At 36.0% G+C, this 23,640-nt stretch overlaps 1 long non-coding RNA gene across 1 annotated transcript; it reads right to left on the reverse strand.

Moving 5' to 3' along the window:
- Positions 1 to 5,144: 5,144 nt before the first annotated feature.
- Positions 5,145 to 23,126, reverse strand: LOC125658454 (uncharacterized). Its single transcript, XR_007363751.2, has 3 exons — positions 22,656 to 23,126; positions 22,218 to 22,319; positions 5,145 to 5,540 (listed from the first exon to the last, which is right to left on the reverse strand). It is a non-coding gene; the product is annotated as an uncharacterized LOC125658454 (long non-coding RNA).
- Between the last annotated feature and the right edge of the window lie 514 nt (positions 23,127 to 23,640).

The raw sequence follows: 23,640 nt of genomic DNA on the forward strand, positions 1-23,640 counted from the left end.
GATCCCACCTCTGGTGTGTCCAGGGGTCCGTGTTTGCCCACTATCTGTTTTATATTGCTTATAGGAGTTACGAGATTGATCAATGTTCGTTATCTTCACCTTTCATCTGTTACATAATCCAATTTGAACTCAAATTTGTCCGACTGTAAGAATCGGGTAGAGGCTTATAACGTGTTAATTGAACAGTCGATATGCCCACCTAGGGACATCTAAACTCTTGGGTGAAGTGGCTTAGTCACTTCATAGCAAAAACAATGGGGAATATACACAAACTTCCCTCCACTATATTGGGTTCAAACCATTACCGTGGAAACAAAACCCATAACACCAACTTGATTTACCCATTTATTGATATCATAACCAGCTGAACATAAGCTGTGCACACAACAGGAAAGTGGAGATAAATGGCCGCATTGCTTACTAAAACCTAGGTCGGGGGGGGGGGGGGGGGGCAACCGAGCTACCAACACACAAGGTGCATAACGGGCAAAACGGGGGCCTTGTGTTGGGCACAAGTGCCAATGGAGTCCCATGTATAGAAAACAACATGTGGACAGGGGTTGCATTGGTTGACATATCTGTTTACCCTGTTTCCCAAAGAATTGCTTCCTGGTTGATAGTACTCCTGACACTGAGTACTCCAAGGAAAGCCTCCCCTCCTGTTAAAAGAGGTGGAGGGGCCCCGGTCTGGTAGACACACGTGGACCCCAATTTACAGAGGGGTATTCTTTCCCCAATAAACATATTAACACCTGAGGGTTTATTCTTTCCCCAATAAACATTAACACCTGAAGGTTTATTCTTCAACCAATAAACCACACATGCTCTCCGTCTTGATTGACAGATGGGGGGGGGAGGGGGGGACACAGGCCAGAAATGTCCCAAAATGCCCCAACAGACCCGCCACAAACATTGATATAATGTTCGGCCATTTCCCTAGACCCAAAAACACCTGAAATATGTAGGCCATCTCCTGTAGGTAATTAGGCAGAAATTTTTGGCAAGGTGAATTTAAGAGCCACAGGTTCCCACTGAGCACCACAGGCGCCAAGGAGTTTGTGAATGGTGTAATATGCTATCCAAGACTACCCGAGACTGATTTACAAAGATAAATGCATGTGATTAAAGCTTGCAATGACAAATTGAACAAAGTCCAAATTTATTGGACATGGCAGGATGAATATGTGGATTATGACTTTTGATTATGGGATGTTCTTAGAACTAAATCTCAGACACACAAGGAAAATCTCCGATACGAGTCTGAAAGACCTGCACTAAAACAGGTGTAAATACAGAGCCAACCCAGACATGCCACATGTACCAATTTTTGTCGGCACCAATGAAAGATTGCTTTCAAAAAGGAGAAATCTAGTCTACCAAATAGTGAGGAAACTGACCAACTCTGGACAAGGAACGTTGATTTCCAATATAACTACATGAACCAGGAAAATCTCTTACACGAGTCTGAAAGACCTGCACTTAAACAGGTGTAAATTCTGAGCCGACCCATATATGCCACGTGTACCAATTTTTTTTGGTCCCAATGAAAGATTAGAAGAAATCTAGTCTCCCAAATGGTGAAAAAACTGACTAACTCTGGACGGGGAATGTTAATTTCCAATATCCCTACATGAACCAGGAAAATCTCCGACACGAGTCTGAATCTGAAAGACCTGCACTTGAACAGTTGTGAATTCTGAGCCGACCCAGACAGCCACGTGTACCAATTTTTTGGCACCAATGAAAGATTGTTTTCAAAAAAGAAAAAAAAAAGAAAACTGGTCTTCCAAATGGTGTAAAACTGACCAACTCTGGACAGGGAATGTTAATTTCCGATACAACTACATGAACAAGGAAAATCTGACACAAGTCTGAATAACCTGCACTTATAGAGGTGTAAATTCTGAGCCGACCCAGTGTACAAATTGTCGGCACCAATGAGAGATTGCTTTCATAAAGGAGAAATCTAGTCTTCCAAATGGGGGGAAAACTGACCAACTCTGGACAGGGAACGCTTAATTTACCATGTTTATGACAATTTGTCCAAAAGTCGACCCACTTAGGGATAACTTGAAAACTGAATACTATTCTAACCTTTTCATCATAAATTGCATTTGCTAAGTACATAGGAATTTTTATTGGGCATGGCACAGAAAGAATCCTGGATTACACCTTGGTCATATGATGTTCTATGTGGACGTAAACAAGAAAGACTACGACAAATGGAATGACAGAAACATACGGGTGTGTGGGTAAATTCTGATCCAACCCAGACATGCTACATATAATTACTGCAAACCAATGAAAGACTCTGCTTTCAAGAAGGGGAAAAAGAAATTGACCAACTCTGGACGGGAAACACTGCCTAAGCGAAAGCAAATTGACCCCCTCCCCCTAAATGTGATAGTTTACATGAAAACAATCTGGAAGTATAAGTGTAGGTTGCTTGGAGTGCGAGATTGGACTAGAACATTAGGGGCTGTAGTGTCTATGGAATTGACTGCTGCGTAGGCCCCACTGCAACATATGAATGAAATTCCAAGGGGGTGACTGAATTGCTCTGAAGTATATCTTGCGGTGTGATGTACCATAGCCAAAGTTATGGATTGATAGGACCTGAACCAGAAGTTGGCAGGTCTCTATGTGATACCCGACACCCCCAATGCGGTGAAACAAGTGTCTTGGATGTACTGGTTTTAAACATATCTGCAAAAGACTAATGTAGCTGTGCCCTGTAATACTCGGGATGTGTTGGATTTTGGTTTGAACCGGGCATGGTTTCCCCAACTCCTAGTATCACCCCCCGATGAATCCATGGGGTTTGGATGGCCAAGTGAAACCATACACTCCAGTATGCTTAAAGGTGAAAAGGAACCTAACCAGAGATAGGAATTGCCAATACAGATGACGCTTTGACCATATTGTACATTGTATTATTATATAACAAATGGGTTCGAGTACCTGTGAAGGTCAGACCAACATGGCCACATGACCGATAAATTGGGAGAAAAAGGTGTAAAAACTTGACAAAGGTTTGACGTTGAGCAACGACTATATGGTTCTTTGGACATGACTATTGATATTGCAGCATGGTCAGCACATTAAAGAGCCCACTCTGCTACCGCCCTGGTTTTGGGAACAAGTCAATCTGTGGCACCTGACCCACAGTGAGCGACCCCAAGCACGGGAGGTGTGGAAGACCTAAAAAAAAAAAATTGGAGGCTTCCATGGTGTTGTGCTCAAACATGGCTGAAAAACTGACAGAGTTGACTAGACCTAAGGGGAGATGGACTGGGTTAAAATAAACGAAATATGGTGCAGATGCAAGTAGCTGCATGTATCTGGTATGACAAAACCGATTCTACTGGCAAGATCTTAGACTGTCAGATGGTGGATATGACAGCGAGTAGAATGACAACGAAACTGCTTGCGTCGTGAAAATTTGCCGTGTTTGGGGTGCTCTGCGCCCTATGACTAAATGGGGGTAATTGAGGTTAAAGCTTGATGAGCTGCACAACCTGAACTATTGGGTATGTGTAATAAAAATTCTTTGGTCTAGCCGAAAAGTATAGATAAAAAGCTGGTCTACAAGACTAATTTAATAGTTCTGTACACCCATGTAAACCGTCGCTACTATTGCCAAGCAGAGCAACTGCCTTAGACCTAGATTTTTATTTTATTTTTTGATGATGCATGGCATTGGTAACCAATATATATATAAAAAAATTGCCAAGTACTGGAGCCACAATTATGAAGGCAACACCATGCATGTGTTTTGCTAAGGGGTGAAGTGCGCCCTTAAGCTGGTAATAATAGGACCTACAAGTGTAGTATGAATAACTGGAATTTATGCCAATCTTCCTCCACTACCAACTGGGTATATTACTGTGATAGGATATGAACCAACGACAGAACTAGAAAGTGGTTTGTTGATAAACATGTTGCCTAATATAGACTTTACCAAATGGCAGAATTGGGTAGTGGATTTCCTCAATGTAGAGGTTACGTAGTAATGGAATAACGATTGGCTGATAACAACAAGTGAGCCAATAAGCATGCTGCTGTATACAGAGTTACTACAAAGTGATGGGAAAGTAAAGGGTATTTATCTGCAATTGGGAGTGAAACGGTGGTAACTTATTACATTACCGGTGCTTGTGTTACAATAGAAAAAAAAAAGAAGAAGGGGGAATTAAACATATAAATTATATAAAATGGAGTTTCAACAGACGTGACTATAATATTTCGGCCCTATACCATATGAATTACTAACAGCCATTGTAGAACAGTTGATTTGCAGATATAAATTATCATTTGGTTTGCAAGAAGTATAGATGATCTGCATAATAATACTTGACTAACTTTGCTGCGAGGTAAGCAGGTGAAAACTGTTGCACCCAGGTACCTATGGGAATATTTGCTTGCCTTGGCTGCTAGGTAACCGTAAGCTGGATGCCCATATTCCAATACCTGAATTTGGCTCTCATCAGTTTCATCTCCGGGGAACTCGTCTCTGCTGATACATTATCAGATGACAGCAAGCATGTCTGTTAACTTCGTGATGTCCAGGTGCTTATGCTTGATTTTGGCTCTCAATAGGTTTCATCTCCGGGGGAAATCGTCTATGCTGCTGCAAAAATTTTCATAGCAGACATGGGTGCTTGGGTGGAATTCCCAGCCTGGCTTATTCAATCTTCCTCTGCACATTGGCAGGGCTATTCTTTGTCTGGCAAGCTGGCCCTGGGTTTAGCGCTTTCTAGTAGCTGTTGTAGGGTGTATGATGAAGGATGATAGCGGATTTCTGACAATTTTCAACAATTGATGGCTGGTGCCACATTTGACAGTGGCGGGTAAATGTTACAGGAAGTAGTAATGGGTTATTAACTTGTACGGAAGAGACTTCCGGTTAAGAGATTAGACAAGTTGTACCACAAATGTTTCTCAAACTTGGATACAAAACTGATATACAAATATCTAGTCAATTAACTGGGACTATTTGTATATAGCATCAAATAATTTATATTATTTTGAAGAAATCTTTTAAACATAACTGTAATCTCACATTCTCTGAGTAAAACTATGGAATAAACTGAGTAAAACTATGGAGTAAATTGATATCACTCAATATATAACAACAACAAAAATGGTGTCTAGATTCTTTCATTCAAATATCATTCACAACTCTGCTTTGTTACAATTCCAAATACAAAATTGAATATTTAACAATTTGATTGTAAAATTCCATATAAATGATCACAAATAGAACTTGAATACAAATGTTTCAGGAAATGAACTGAAATATAGCTACTATTGAAACAAATGTCGAAGTCCCTGTTCTTGCCCATTTTATTTAAACTGTTTGAAAATGTACATTGGCAGCATCTAACTCATGTTAACAACGGTACCCGCCCCTCTGCTGACTAACAGATAACGCCTGCACTGGTCTGACAGAATATTGGATACAAGTTCCTTCACGCATTTTTTCAGCCACAGTATTCGTTGGTTGCTGCTCCTTTTATCCTCTGCAGAATACCAAGAATCTGTAATTGAAAAAAAAACAACCAAAATTAAGACACATTTTTTCAGGTATTGACATAAATGTGTTTTTAACATATTCTTGTGAAATAGGGAGCTTTCAACATTGAGAGAGAAAAATTGGAGAGCTATGAAATCCATTTGTCAATACCACATCAGGGTGAAGACCAACAGGGATCAACAACAAGTTCAGTAGTTTAACACTACCAAGTCCATCTGCTCTTTCGTGTTGAAATTTTAATACATTCACTGTGGTTGTACTTCAATCTAAATCTTTAAGATGAAAGTCAAACTGATTTTTTCATCACTCTTTTCTGTTGCTTTTGTATGACTCACTTTAATATTCAACTTTTGAATCCCTCCATTACTTATCTACGAATTCCAAATTTGGCCCTCCTCTATTGTAAGTTCTCATAAGGACACATTGGAGAAACTACTCAATATGGATGATGCGCGACCAAAAGTAACAATAAACAATATCTGATCTCTCGTGTACAATCTGCTAAATGACCCCAAAACTAATCACATTTCGGCAACATTTTATTCAAAGGATTTTTTCAGTACAAATGAAAATATTCTGTGAAAAGAAATGCCTATGTAGAGATTATCTTCATGAAATACAGCTGAAGTAAACAAATAGGAATTTCTTTAAGTCACAATATTTGTACATGTCAATCAGACAATAAACATGGGCATAAGAGGATCAAATACTAGGATGCAGATTCAGCTCATGTTGACTATATTATTTAGTATAGCATTTTGTGGGTTCACAGTTGGCTGTAGATTTCTACATAAGGCTGTTATAGTCCCGCTCCGGATCTGTCGTGCACATGCCAATAACAATCTAATTCTTGGGTTAACGGGGCGTAGTCTTTTTACTGGCGCAGTGTTTGAAAGATCTACAGGACAAGAATACAAAATATTCTTTTAAAAAGATTGTCGGTCATTTAAAATCATATGTAGAAGATGAAAATATCAACAATCGTAAGAAATTTTGCCATCACACATGAAATTATTTATGAGAGTTTACGAAATTTGGATAATGGATTTTAATTATCATATTACAAGTACTTCCGATGTAAACATAGCAGAATACTGACACCATCAGACAAAAATGTTCCTTTATAAAAGACCCTGAAATTGGTACAACTATAATGACATAACCGTTTCAAATTAAATAGTTTCATTCGCACAATTAAGAAATAAGATATCATTCTTGAGTGCCAATGGGATATAACATGAAGTTGGTCACGTGATCAAATTCTATAACACCCGAAGGGCGTTATAGTATATTTGATACGTACCAACTTCATGTCATATCCCAATGGCTCTCAAAAAATGATATCTTATTTCTTACATTTACTAGTATATTTATTTCGGATTTCAAAGATTTCGGTTGAGCATCACTGAAGAGACATTATTTGTCGAAATGCGCATCTGGTGCATCAAAATTGGTACCGTATAAGTTTTACATATTTCTATTTTGATTTGTGATCTTACCGAACTTCCATACTTATCTAGCAGATGACCAGAATAACAATCGGACTACACAAGATTTTTATCGAATAAATGATTGGGAACAATATCTAAGAGAATATAAAATATAGATATTTAATTTGGAAGGAATAAAAATGACGAAACAGGTTGGTTAGTTTCTATGATTGATTGATGTTTTCCGCCACACTCAACAATTTCTCAGTTATCTGGTGGCGCCCAGTTTTTATTGGTGTAAGAGAGAACCCAGATACAATGTACCTGGGAAGAGACTACCGACCTTCCGAATGTAAACTGGGAAACTTTCTCACTTACCGGCGCGAGCGGGATTCGAACCCGCGCCGACAGAGGTGAGAGGCTGGTTGGTTTATAATAGTTTCCTCCACTTCTTGGAATACCGTTTTGTGAACATATAAATCTGTTTGTACTGTGAAATGATCCATTGTAAGCAAAAAGGTGTAAAAAGTGTAATTTAATGCGTCAAAGAGCAGAGTAAACTACATCGTGCAGAGTACGCGAAATACGTCGGACATTTCCGGTAAAAAAAAATTGATCGGTCCGGTAAAAGTTTGTATAGTTACTGACCAAATGTCCGGTATTGTGTTTTTGTTTTGTTTATAGTATTTCCGGTATTATACTACTTCAGATTTTACAAATAAATGTGTGCGCAAGGTAAATCAGGGTAGATATATGAATTTCAGTCGATGAAATTTTTTCGGTCTTCGAAATAAAGTAGTAGGCCCTTCGATAACCGTGGTTAGTAAAATCGGGTTCGGGCTATCAAGTATTATTGACGCGCATGCCATGTAAGCCAGTAATATATTTCCGGTGGGATTATGACCCTCTACTCGACTACTGAAATAGAAAGAATGTGCAATTCTTGGTAGGAAATCCGTGAAACAACCCGTTCTTACAGAGAAAGTTACCGCTAAGAAATGTGAGGAAACAAAGCGACAAAGAAAATGTTAGCGTGCTTGGCAGGAGAACCGGTCCTGATTTGAATTCAATGATGGTCTCATATTTTGCATCTGGTGCAGAAAGGAAAAAATGCAAATTGTTAGTTCGTGTCTGGCTCTGATAATTATAGAATTGATTCTGTAAAAGAACACGAAAGTAGTAAATAGTGTAACCACTTTGCGCCAAAGTAATAACCAGCTGATAACTACAAGTGACCGCCTCAGACGTTCAGAATGTGTGAATGAGCTAGTGAATATACCTTTGTTTTTACCTATATTAGGATGGTACTAGAAGAATCAGAATTGGAGGATTCTGAAGATACTGACTGTGAAATAACAGAATTAGAAGTTGAAAGAAAGCTGAACTTGTTTTGTTATACTCATTAAAAATGTTTTAAACTTGAAATTTCGAATCATGTTGAATCATTCCTACACAGCATTTGGGCTAATAAATGTTATTTGGGCTACCAAATTTTGTACTCTCACTTGCTCTATAGGCTTGTAGTCAGAAACGTTAAGCGTGAAGACTGAATTTTGCATGTTAGAAAATTTGGTCATGTAGAATTATTTTTGGTCTGGTAAAGCTAGATTGTTTACCAGACCGAATGTCGCAATGTCTGGTAAAATTAAAAATCATTCGCATACACTGCATCGTGTTGTGATTTGGTCGATCAGCCATGGAGAAACCGTGGCGTTGAGCTACTTGAAGTTGAAAACGCAATTGTTGAACATAGATTTCGACAGAAATTCAGAGGATCTGAGAGAAGTTAACGTTAAGCTCTTGGTCAGGTTTTTGGAAGGGAACAATGGCATGTTCATCGTTAAGACAGATTTTAGACGAAGTGCAGGTAGGTTGCCTTTTTTACCTCCAGGGCGTGTAAGAGAAAATTAACCACGAACTGACAGAGTTTTTGTTCACTTCAGAAATTTCTGTTGTAGGATTTTAATGAAATCTCGCGGCGGTGCCCTGACATGAACATAATTTTTCGAGCCTCGAAACCATCCTCCCTCATGGCTGTTGCCCGGAAACAACGGATTATCATCATAAAGTAAATGAGCCCACAACTCTGCCTCCATTTCTTCGTTTCCAATATCAAAGTCATCGTATGAATTTGTCATGTTGCAGATTGCAGAAGTTGCAATTTTAGGCCTAGATGATTTAATTTTAACATATTTTATTGTCCAGGATGTTGGGCACTTAGATCGCCATTCCCAATGATAATCAATCAAGTGAAATACAATGTATCAAAGGTCAAAAGATGATTTGCTTACATAAAGTAATTATGTAATGAACTATATCAGTAGATATGCATGTACAAAAATACAATTTGACTTATATGTACATGTATTACGTACAAAATAATCGCAATAAAATATAATATTTGACTAAAAAACAACCAGATCTCTTTATAATTAAGTGTACATTGGAAAATAAGTTTAATTTTCTGTGGAACTGGTTGAGGCCTAGTTGCAGATGATATTTAAAATAAAACAACTGAACGGTATGTTTAATTTTTCTGTTTTGTTGAGCCCCTAATTGATGAAATTAGTGTCTGTTTACAAAATCAACTCTGTGTGAATACTCTGATGCGTGATTTAAGAAAAAGTGTTTCTGTTATAATGTCCTTGCAGTGGTGTATCTACGATTTCTGAAAAGGGGCGGAGGCACATGTGAAAGTAGAGTATTACCTAAAATTCTCAGCCATTTTGGGTGCCAATCTGGAATTTTGCTCACAGTATTTCTAAATTTGTGGCGAGAAAAGGGGGGGGGGTCTGAATTTGCTACTGCATTGCGTAAGCAAGAAGCCAAGTAAAAGTACCTGACTTTTGAAGCGCCGATTGCATTTATACGCAAGAAAGTCTGATCCCGTGACGGACTACGTGTCATTAAAAATTGAATGTTAATTTCATTAGTATTGTCATACAAGGAAACACATTGGAAAATGTAAATATTCTCTGTTGAAGCACATGACATAACAGAAATCGGTGAATTTTCATATATCATGTGTGGCTTAACAAATAACAAAATTCTCTTAAGAACTCGAATGTACGAGAAAATGTATCAAAACTTTCGGTGACATAGATAAAGTAAATAACACCTCAGAATTTCTTTGAAGTAATTTGTTACAAATCAAAGTTTTGTTTTCCTTTTGTTTTCTTCTTTTTTTTGGGGGGGGGGGGGTAAAAAGTTGTATGGTCCATGTTCATCTACCATATTTTGTACAAAATTACTTTAAAGCAGAATAATTTAGGGTTCACGGCGGGTGTGACTGGTTGACAGGGGATACTTACTCCTCCTAGGCCCCTGATCCCACCTCTGATGTATCCAGCGGTCCGAGTTTTCTCAACTCTCTATTCTATATTGCTTATAGGAGTTATATGAGATTAATCACTGTTCGTTATCTTCACCTTTCTCTTTAACTTAAGGCACACCGATGATCTTTGACCTCTGACAGTCTGAACTGGACACATAACTGTCACCTGATTCGTGCATTAGAAATGGCAGAGTGAGAGTTGTTAGTGAATACCGATTTAAAATCAAATAATTCTGGTTAAAACAGGTCAAATAATGTATGACATGTACAGCCTCAAAAATACGCATGTGCGATAATTTACGGTAACAGCGTTTTTTAAAAGGTGAGGAAAATTGTCAAATTTCGGACCATACAACTTTAACCAGAGCGCAATGACAGCTGATTTCTCAGGAAACTATCTTTCGCAAAATGATACAGAGAGAGCAAAGTACAATATAGTTCTTCTGCACTACATGGTGACCTAAGGAGGAAAACGCAGACGTCATTTCAATAATTCTGCTTAAAGCATACTCTCACGCACTTCATAAAATATTGCAAGAGTCATTTTATCCTTCCCAGAATGACGTGAGTGACGACATTGCTAAAAACAATTAGGCGAGAACTAAAACCAGACTTCATATTTTAATGGCTTCTACAAGGGACAATGAATAACGGCACGTACAGAGAGATATAGATAGAGATAGATGGATAGATATATACTGTGCCTTATCAATTCATTATCATGGGAATTCAATATCATTATGAGACAACTCTACCTAATTGGTACACGTATAAAGACAATAATATAATTGGGTGTTCCCATGGTATGTCAGCGTATCTCGTGACATCATGAAACAGACCCTAGAATTTTTTTTTTAAACTACCGGTACGAATTATTGCGGGATAACAATTTTTAGAAGACACGCATGTATATTTGATATTTATTTTTCAATTTTTTTAATTATATATATATATATATATGTATATGTATATATATATATATATATATATATATATATATATGTATATGTATATATATATATATATATATATATATATATATATATATACTAGTATATGAAAACAAAAATCTAATAAAAACAGGATTATGGTGCATACATGTTTTACAAACAATATACATGTACATATTCATACCATCAACTTATACACTTTGAAAATATTCCATTTAACGCTCATTCCTTGAAAGTTTTTAGGTTAACAATTTATAATATTGAATTATTCCGATTATCTTGACAAGTAGAAACTTAAAATGGACAATCATATTGACGGAACCGTTCGAAAATTATTTTGGAATAATAGCAAGCAAAGCTTGCATCGCGACGAGATTGGTCCATTGATCACACATTTGCCCTTCATTAGCTGAAAAATTATGAGTATTACCCGTAATGCTTCTGGAAAAATGTCACCGTCTCTGCTTCATGGATAACTCCTTCGATAAAACAAGTAAATAGTTTGGAATGTACCACAAACGTTTTTAAATTCCAGACAAGCTTTCTCATACCCTCGTACATTTTGGTTTGAAAGGGAAAATCGAAATATTGCAGCTAATATGGCGTCATAATGCACTGTTTACATCGACCACGTTATGTGAATAGGTGGATTAAATGCATATTTAATGGTGGTTGGTTGAATATTGTTTAACGTCCCACTCAAGAATTATTTTTTTTATTTTACTAATACATGTATGGAGATATTAATCATTGCGGCGAAGGGCTGTAAAAGTTAGGTCTTCGCTCGTCTCAACGGTCAAATCGTAAAACATATTACCGAGCGAAACTCAGACGGCCCTTTTGGCTCGTCCGCGAAGAAAGGCTCTAAATCAGCTGTATGGGCGCCGCCATTTAGTTCCACTATCGGTATCATCGTCTGTCTCCGTTTTAATTCGTACGAATCCGCACATGGAATTCCGAGTAATCGATCCATTAGTTGCTTCAAGAGTTATTCGAGTTTTAAATTTGATTACCAAAAATACAAGACTCTGGCGTGCAATTTGTAATTCAAACACTTAATCTATTCCAAATGAATTGCATAATTATTATTGTAACAGCATTTAGCAAACGAGTACATAGAGAAACAGCAACACGACTAAATAGATAAATGAGTTAATGAATTCTGTATATACAAAATATAAGACCGCGGCACAAAATAAAAGAATTGTTTAGAAGCACCTCAAACATTTTTGATAAGCAGACAAGTCATTCGTATTTGTTGTTGTTACTATGACGACACAATACACAACATACGTGACTCTGAGGCGCGATGGTCATGCTAAAGTGTGAGGGCGTGGCACTCCACAGTGCGATGGTCTGGAACGTATACTGACGTACACTAGAGGCTGATGGTATGTATCATGAGGTTTCACGAAATGCTAGTTCACGTAGGGATCCGGGTTAGAATAGGTCCTTGCTTGTCGTAAGAGGCGATTAAATGGGGCGGTCCTCCGGGAGAGACCGTAAAAACCGAGGTCCCGTGTCACATCAGGTGTGACACGATAAAGATATCTCCCTGCTCGAAGGCCGTAAGTGCCGAACATAGGCCTAAATTTTGCAGCCCTTCACCGGCAATGGTGACGTCTCCACATGAGTGAAAGATTTTCAAGAGGGACGTTACGCAATATTCAATCAATCAATCACGAAACTCCAGAGTTGATAACGTTGTTACAATATGAGGTCGTTGCATTGTGACTTATCCATCATAAAATTCCAGGTGCCTGTAGTCAAGATTTATGGTGGCATATTTCTGCCTCCTATTTGCAAGTTATTTTTCTATAGATTATGTCGACATGCAAAATAATTATGTCAACATGCAACATAAATATGTCAACATGCAAAAAAAACAAACAACTATGACTAGATAAGAATTTGGAAAATTTTCAAATTCTATCAAATATCGCCCACAAGTCTGCATAATTATCTTACATGTCAACATAAATAAGTTGCATGTCAACATGAATAAATTGCATGCGGACATAAATATGTTGCATGTTGACATAATTATATCGAGACATAATTTGTCGAAATGCGCATCTGGTGCATCAAAATTGGTACCGTATAAGTTTTACATTATGACCTCTGGGTTGAGGTCTCTGCTGGTGGACTGTTAGCCCCCGAGGGTCTCTACAGCCCAGTTGCTAAGTACTTCGTTACTAGCTTGAAAATACAGATGTATATTTAATTGCTGTTATAAAATTTAGAAATTCATTTCAAAATTAAGGATTATCTCCCTCACGCATAGCTCTTATCCTTAGACGAATTTGACTCCACTTTTGTGCCTATAGTAGCTCTAAAACGTCATTGTTATTTCGGATTTCAAACATATCGGTTGAGCATCACTGACGAGACATTATTTGTCGAAATGCGCATCTGGTGCATCAAAATTGGTACCGTATAAGTTTTACATCGCATGTCAACATAAATAAGTTGCATCTAGCATGTTGGAAGTCACATGTGGGCGATATGTGATAATTTTGGAATATATTACAAATTCTTATCCGATTACGTTTTTCTTGTATGTCAACATAGTTATGTTGCATGTTGACATGATTATCCTGCATGTCGACATATTTATCTTGTATGTAGACATAAATTATAGAAAAATAACTTGCATACAGGGGCAGAAATATGTCACCATAAAGATTAGCTCAAAGTATCATTCTTTTTATACCAAAGGACCTTGACTTTCCATTAGATCAGGCATCAATTTTATATACTATTGATTTATTGCAAATTTTGTCTTAATTTGCAGCATAAACACTATGTATGAACATATTTCTGTCGTTTTGCAAAGCTGTACGAATACACACTAACAATTTAGATAAGGTTAAAGATGAACTGAATTTCCTCTGATGATTTTAGATTTTTATACATGATTCATCTGGTAGCTCTCGGGTAACAATGCTTAATACAATTTCATGTTGCTCTATCTTAGTTTCCCCCCACACCATTGGACTTCGGCGTGACACAGTTTTAGCGCTGACCGATCAACCCGCACAATGCCACTAGATGATCGCAATCCATCATCCGACACTATCGGACTTTAGCGCAGACTATTGTCTTTTCTGTGACAATTGCACTTAAAAGTATGAATTCTTGTCATGAATTTTCTTCAGTTATGAACCATATTAGTCATGGAGCAACATAACTTTCTTACAGTTGTAACACTGAACGCTAAAATGGGGTCTGGGGAACTTGAATTATAGGGGACTATATTTTTGGTGAATGAACAGCGCAGTAAGATATAACTTAATTACTGATTTTTGTCTCTAGTACAATATCCAAACAAGAGGAGATCTTCAAAACTAAGGAAACATGTCGTAATTGATAAAAGTAACAAGGCATAATAGTAAATTCGTATGATTATCGTGAACTCGCTACTCCTATTGGGGCCATTTGGAATGTCCTGCTCCTCACTAGTCCTAAGGAAGAAATTGAGAATTTATTGTCTCTTATGTATGATCCGATATCCCTACTTTATTTTATGTTTCTTACTGAACCAACGTTATTATATGAAAGCTTTAAAAAAAAAAAACACCTCGTGATCTAAATTCATTAGAGGAAATTCGGTATATTTTATATCTTATCGAGTTTCCCCAAAGTTTAGTAGTTCTGTGATACAAGCAGACAGAAATGTGTTCATACATTGTAAAAATTGTGCAAATTTTGACAAATAAATCTAAATAAATTAAAAGTTTAAATGATTTATCTGCTCTAATAGAATTTCAAGTTTCTTTAGTATAAAAAGAGCGACTTGAAATTACGTTGTATGTTTCGCAAAATAATGTATATATCCAATAATTTGAATTTAACGCAAAGATCAAGTGTCAGCTATTCGATATATATGTTGAAAGTGTTATTTCTTATGGAAGTGAAATCTAGGGTTTTCATAAAGCACCCGAAATTGAGCGATCATATTTGTTATTTTGTATAAAAAAAAAAAAAAAAAATACCCTAGGTGTTAGGTGTAATTATATGGTGTGTAGGGAACTAGGCCAATACCCACTGATCATTCAAAGAAAAATCAAAATAATGAAATATTGGTGTAAATCATTATATACTGAGAACTGCATTTTAAGATCATCCTATGAATACTTACAAATGAACGATATGACGCAGAAAATGGATCAGGTTATAGCATAAATTGGGCACGTGATATAAAACTTCAACTATTTCGACTGGGTTTAGGAGAATCTTGGATGAGGCAGGATATTATGAACATTGCCCAATTTATGCATATGAATAGAAATAGAATTCTAGACATATATTTACAAGAATGTAATGCATTCATAGAAAACTCTCCAAAATGTTTTTTTTTATAAAAGCACTTTGTACATCATGATTTTTGTAGAATCAAATCATACTTAACAAAACCAATTCACAACAATTTAAAGAAACACCGCTCTCATTAGACTTTCCTCACACTGTTTGAATGTTGAAACTGGACGATATCAGACAGCATAGATTATGTGATGTTGGTGACACCCAACAAATTGAGGATGGATTTCATTTTATCCTTCAATGTCCTAAATACTCCTCTCTAAGGGAAAAATACCTTCATAAATACTACTACAAATCGCCAAGTTCATATAAATTACTTCAGTTGTTGGTCTCATAACACACACCTAACCTGGCTGCTCTAGGAAAATATCTCCATTATGCTCTTGCGTCACATAATGCTGAATTGTCTTAATTTGTATGCGTGTGCATGATGCCTTTTGTATTATTGTTTGATACTACATTCCAATTAATATGAAAAGAATTCATCCGTATGCATTCCTACAGTTTACGCCACAGCGTTTTGGGATTTTCCAGCTGATGGCAACTGCACCGTTGCAAACATCGTTAGGTAGCATCCCTTACACAATAAAAGAAACGAATTTCAATATCGAACTATTCTTACCAGATGCATGAAATGCTGTCCGGAATAATAAAAGGGTGCATTGTTTGCAAATAAGAGATTCTAGAGACCAAATTTCGCAGTGATGATTATGCTTATTCAAGACTCAGATAGACGTTCTAATTTGTTTTTCAAATAAAAGATATCTGTGGAAATTAAAACCGATATTTTTTTATATTTAAAAAAAATCTACGATTGATTGTATATTGTTTAACGCCCCTCTCGAGAATCTTTCACTCATATGGAGACGTCAACATTGCGGTGAAAGGCTGCAAAATTTAGGCCTATGCTGGGCGCTTACGGTCTTTAAGCAGGGAGAGATCTTTAGCGTGTCACACCTGCTCTGACACGGGACTTCGGTTTTTTTTAGTCTCAACCGAAGGACCACCCCATTTAGTCGCCTCTTACAACAAGCAACCTATTCTAACTCGAACACCCACGGGGATTAAACCTACCAATAACTTCAAGAAAAGTGTCAATTAGATAAAGGGTAAATTGGACAATGTATTTTAAAAAGAAATAAAGGCGAAATGGTCAAAATTCAGAAATATTGCGTTATAAACTAAAAACATAAATGATACTTACATTAAACTTAAAATCTGGCATGGACGCTGAGAGCAACCAAGTTTGGATGCAAAGTGGCAAAATGTTGTTCACGGAATAGAGTTCAAGGGTTATCAGAAAACTATTTCTCAGAACAAATTGATAAACTATAGAATTCATCTCGAGTGCTTATTGGAAATCAGTAGTTAAAAATCTCTGCGGCGAGCATTACGGTAAATTTCAGATTTGAAAATAAACACACCTTTTATGGAGTGGAGGAATAACAATTTTCGTCTTTTAAGATCCTGCCTTTCAGAAAGGATAATCGTCATTTCTATCGGAAATTGATCTTCAGACAAAAATATAATCTCGTAGAGTATAATTCAGTATCAGGTTTGGAACATTTTCACTTTTAAAAAGTAGTTTTATATTTACGAGACGCGCAAATGCGAAATATATATTAAAATGATATTTATTGCCAAGTGTAAAATACTAAAATATCATTGCACATATTCTTCGTCATTCTTATCCATAATGGTTTTCTTTAATGTGTTGTTCGACCTAAAAATACCATCTATACAAGATTTACAGAAAAATGTACTTTTTCAGTAAATACAAATTTTTGTGAGGTCATCACGAATGAATACTACTTAAACTTTAAAAGCTTTATTTCTAATACATTTTATTAGTATGTCTTTTCTAAAGACAGTACTGCAAAATTAATTTAAATGTGAAACATCAAAGGGAAGATATTTGAAATTCAGCAAATATACGTTCAATATACGGTATTCTTTGCACTGAAATAAAGACCAGTAGATAGTATTGTGCTTTCAAACATCATCCATATTGACAGGAGAACGATTTCCATGTCGCTGAATATCTACAGGTAAGGGTAATAATGGTAATCTTCAGGGACCAAGTCTCGCGATACATTTAAATTCACTTTATGTATACATGTATACGTTTACATAGCAGCATATTTCTCCTCATTATGGTCACCATTGTAAGACATGATTCTTTGGCCTCCGTGACTTGAGACAATGCTGCCTGGCTATGAACAAAATACTAGCTAGTAGTTTGAAGAGCCAACTTCGAGTGAAGTAGCGTGGTAAGAGTTCATTAATAAATTGTAAAATTATCAATATTTCAATACACGAAGTTATTTTACGTTTAAAACTCGATCGAGGGAGCTGATTCTTACGACAAATTCCTTTCACAATAAATTCCGGAAAATCTTCATAGTTTTGTACCTGTTTTATTTATGATTTATACATACGTTGTCTCATCCCTTTCACAAACACAACTTCACTAAACACAACTCAGATAAAGAATAACATTGAAGTAAAGAGGGGAAAAAATCTCCTCAGGTCAACAACACAGACATAACAGAAACATAACGAAGCAGGAAAAATGAAAAGAACAGTGATAAGTTTATATTATAAAACAAAACCTTAAGATTTTCAAAATTACAGTGGGAAGATACATTTAATGTAGACGTAATGACACAAATGTAATCTTAACTCACAACAGAAAAATTCCGGGGGTTTTGCTGTGTGAATCAGAAACAACAACGTAACAACATTCAGAACATAAAGCATGTAATTTAAAAACTCAAGAACACAATTATATCTAGAAAACAATACCTGGTAACAATGATAATAATTATATCAAACATGTGCATACGATATTGGTGGTTAACATTTAATCCATTGCATTATAGAAATTCTGATGCATCAGACATGAAGTCTGTAGCAACGGTTTATTCCAAATCATGCTGTGAATTTCACCATAAACAATTTGTATGGATATATTCCTATTACTTCACAAAGTCTAAACAAATACAAGAAATATACGATAGACCGAATTTCCTCTGTTAAATGTATTTTTAAAGGTATAACACATCATTATTTATTCAATATCACATGTACTTAAAATAATGTTTTTCATAATAAATAAAGAGTGTAATAAGGTACATAATGAAATGAAATAAAGCAGGGCTATAAGGATCAACTACAAAAATAAAACCATTGTTTCAATAGTTTTCCTTTTAAAAAAGAAGGAAATTATATACATTATAGTAAACACGTAAAATGACCACCAAAAGTAGATAATATCAACAAACATTCAAATATAAAATATTTTGTTACCTTTGTGGATCAAAAAATTTTTTTAGATAGAGAATAGAATTACAATTACATATTTTCCTACGCACCATTGAGTGTATCCATTGACATATAGTCCCCTTTCATTAACGTTCTCTTTTCAATGTCTAATGTAATAATTGTAAGCGAAAATTTGACAGTAACCTGGAGGAAATGTATGCAAATTTGGTGCATATTATGATAAAGACAAAATTTTGATAATAAATTCTTAAAATGTCCGTATATCATTCACTTGTAATACGTGTACGCGGTTTAACAATCGTTCCTATCAATCTGTAATACGTGTACGCGGTTTAACAATCGTTCCTATCAATCTGTAATGCGTGAACGCGGTTTAACAATCTTTCCTATCAATCTGTAATGCGTGTACGCGGTTTAACAATCGTTCCAATCAATCTGTAATACGTGTACGCGGTTTAACAATCATTCCTATCAATAACTTCTACATGTAGAGTGTTAAAAGAACTAGGATCTAACCTTATCATATGTTGCAAAAATGGAAAGAATGAATACCTTCAATTTTTCTAATGAACCATTTATAATAATTCAACAATGAGTTGTCGTTCTCTATTAAAAACACGCAAAAACGTTTTCGCTATATGTATACCAGAACCATGGAGTAAAGTAGAACAAAGTCTTTGGTCAAACTTCATAACGACATTCAACCTCTTGTGTATGCCCTACATGTTGACACTGGAAACCAAACATGGTTATTTGTTTCATTTTCTTTCAATTTTTAAATACAAACAACTTTCTGACTTAGCCAGAATGGATAAAACTGCCTTGGTTTCTATGAAAAAGTTGCTGACAAGGAGCTGGTAGCAAGCTAGTTTCTTTGACTTGAAGCTTTAATTTTAGGCACGCCTTTATCAAGGCCATCTCAGAATTATCTTTGACATTTCTTCGAAATCGTTTCAAATTTTCTGAAAGAACATTTTTACGAAAATTAAATTTCACTGTCTTTCCTGGTTTTTTTCCTCTTCAAATTATCAACGCAAAATGTTAGGAATTAAAAACTGTTAGTAATTTGTGACATTTGGAAATATAAGCTTTAAGTGTGCGTGAATTAATTAAAATATACATCTAAAATTATATACATGTCAAAACCAAGGCACTAGGAAAACAAACAAACAAAAAGACACTTTTGATTTTTGCCGGTGACAAGCTACACGACAACTTTAAAAAGAATCCACAATAGTATCTCGTGCACGTGTACGAAAGAGTCTTTGGCAGGTAGACGTCAATACTCGGCTTTCCCTCATTTCATTAAGACACGCTATTATCAACTCGATTTTAGGATTTCTCCTAACATCTCTCTGGTATCGTTCAAACTTTTCTGTAATAATATTTTCAATAAAAAAAATCTCTTGTACAAATTTTGGCGTAGTGTATAGAAATTTGCAAAAAAGCCAGTGTCAGGCTGTAAATTTTTGATTTACTAGATGGTAATGATTTCCGCCCAAGAGATTCAATATCTACAACATGACACCAGTTTCACGTTAAGCTAATTCTAATTAGGTTAAAATCAAGCAGATGCATATCTTGAAAAAGCAGAACATATCTATGAAATATATCTTGAAGCAAAGAAAGTTTTTTCCCGGTTTTGCAGTCTTGATTATAAGATGATTAAGGAGGCATCATAAAGCAAATATTTGTTTAAACTATATATGCTATAGCCATTAATAGGTTACATCTCTCTTCAGTACGTGTTAATTTTAGACATCAAACGCTATCTAGAGTTCTATTTTCATCTACTCCCAGCTTGAGTTCAAGTAGCTGATTCAAAATGATGTTATTAATGATTCACAGTGTACAAAGTTTATAAACTTCAGAGTTTGTTGAAAATACCTCATCTATTTTGAGCTTACTACCAGAGGAATTGTAAAAATGTCTTTTGAAAATAAAACCTTTAAGACAAAGAATTTTCTCACGCTCTCATATAAACTACATGTACTAAGACCCGATTTTGTTCATTTATGTTTAATCAAAATAAATAAATATTTTTTTTTAAAACTATGTATCAACATTGAGTTTTGTTTCCACTGACAGCCAAAGCGTTAGAATGAAAGGTGAAGACCATTCCGCAGTATTTTTGTACTATCGATTGTTGTGATTGAATTACATTTCTAATCAGTAGGTACTGAGTGTGACCCTGGATTAACGGCTGATTACACGGGGGTACGTGCAAGCAGTCAGCAACATTGACTTTCTGTTGACGTACGATCGGGATCGGTTACAGGAGTTTCCACTGGTCCAGACGGTGTTGTGTTACTTAATGATCTCCAGATTGGTCATAAACATATTTTGGTTAGAATATCATTATTGGTATATTTCTAGCCTATATTTCTTTTTGTCTAAATCATGCCATCTTGTAATCATTTCTAGGGAATTCAATACACCAATCAGAAGTTGGCGATTTAGGATCCTGTGGCACGGGTATATGTTTGTTATATTCGTCATTAAGATATTAATAATTTAAGCCTTTCTTGGGCAAAAACCAGACAAAATATAACAAAATAGACTGAAGTAATTTTTATGGCTGTAAGAAGGCATTGAACTCCCTTTTGTCTAGTAAAGACGGTTCTAAGACTATTCTTTGGTTCACTGTTGAACCTTTTTACCTCCATTAAAAGAACACCTTATCAAATATCATTTATATTCAACGTCACTGGTACTCTTGGACTTTGCTCCGATTTTATGTGAGAATCAAAATTCCGAAAAGTGGGGTGGATGGAGTTACCTATTCCAATAGTTCTGATATAGATATGCATGTATACATCTATTTGAGAATCCCTGCGGATGCGGTTACATTCTCCTAATATTTTTCGAGCGAAATTATCTGGCGATCAGTAGCAATCAACAATAATTCATTCATAAAGACAATCCCTTAGGCAAAAATATTAAATGAAGAGAATTCCCATTATGACGTCAGATGATTGGTAAGTGTCATACACAGGACAGCGTGTTGGTTCGGTGTTTGAAACACAAAGATGAAATGCAAAGACATACCATTATACATGCAATTGAAAAATACTGTTATATTGTTTATATGAAAACTACAGGAAACGGCTATATACTCATTTATCATACAAAATTAGACATTCAGCCAATGTGCTCAATGTGGAATTTTTCAATGCAGGAGGAAAGCCCCAGAGAACATGGGGGATTTAGTACTTTGTCCGTTAAAGCAATCTAGTAAAATTGTTTTCGTTTCATCAAAGTTTTGAATATACTAGTAATGAAAGATTCAAAACAATACTACATGCAATATCAGACAGACGCAGCAAACCGAAAACATGCAGGATTAGTGAAATGCCTACCTTCCAGCGGGAAATCCCTCCGTACGGGTACAGCATTTATTTCCATAATGACTAGCAGCAAGGCCAGAACCAGACACATGACCTTAGTTTCCATCCTGTCGGCTGCAAAGAGGTCGCAAATAATTTAAAAATTCCTTAATATAGTCTGTGATACATCACGTGATTAAGACTATCCTCAGAGATTAGTAACGATTATATCTAATTTTGAAGGTCATAGTCACTTTGGTAGCTGGCACGGGGCTTCGTCGATGAATGAAACAGTCCCTCAAGAGGACAGCTGAATTAAGACCAATATGCACTCGAACACCGAAGAGTTCTATTAAATTGTCTTAGGTCAGCTGCATTTAAGAGATTATCTTAGAGGTTTGTTGTAAAAATTATGATTGATAACATTAACATTGAGAGGATAAGGTTTAAGAAGAAAATGGTGGTACTTACATCTGTTTGCAAGTTCTCAGCTGATTGCGTGTAGGGCTGAGTGGACGAGCCAGAGACTCGGAGCCTTTATATATACCTGAAGGAACGAGCAGTCGACAATCGCCTGATCACGATTTTCACAAGGCACTCGCGGATTTCAACGTTCGTTTTTAGGTTTTTCCCAGGATTACCCAGTGTGACGAAAGATAGAAATAATGAGAATTCGCTAAATATATTTAAACTTCCCTAGAGCTCTGTGTCCAACCAGTTTTAATTACTGGATGCTAATTTTAAGAACAGTTCGTTTAAAAAAAAAAAAAAGGCCCTGACACTCGTGGCACAAAATACTCTACTTTGACATATAAGTGGTCTCCTTGTATACTATATTATTGGTTTCCGGAAGTTGACCTTGATAATTAAAAAAATCTCTACAAGTGTAGTACACCTATTGTAAATATATACAATATATGACGTGCATTTTAGAAATTTAAAAAAAACCACAACATTGGACAAGTTTCCTAGAATTACATAGTACATACAGTTGTGACAAATTGATAAAAATGTGATCTTCAGGAAAAGGAAACCGGGCAGGGAACGTTTGTAATGAATCACTCTAGGTTAGCACGCAGTCGTTTAGAGATTTAGCATGCAAGTCCAATATACGTGATGTAGTGTGTGTGCCTCATAAAAATCCTATTGACTTATAAAAGTAAAGTAATATGAATGTAAAGTATATAGGCAATTGAATCAAATTGAGCTTTTTGTCACGACGATGAATCAAGACATACACACACAGAGAGAGAGAGAGGGGGGGGGGGGGAGAGAGAGAGGAGGGGGAGGGAGAGAGAGCTAAGAAGAATGACAGTAAATATAAGTGTTGAAGTGTAAATCGTAACGATTTGAGAACATTCTTAATTAGAACAAATTAATATGCTTTACACAACGTAACTATGTGACAACTTCTATATGCAACACTATTTAGTCAGCAAAAAATATAACTCGTAAA

This window comes from Ostrea edulis, chromosome 9, assembly GCF_947568905.1.
Source record: "Ostrea edulis chromosome 9, xbOstEdul1.1, whole genome shotgun sequence".
Taxonomy (NCBI): domain Eukaryota; kingdom Metazoa; phylum Mollusca; class Bivalvia; order Ostreida; family Ostreidae; genus Ostrea; species Ostrea edulis.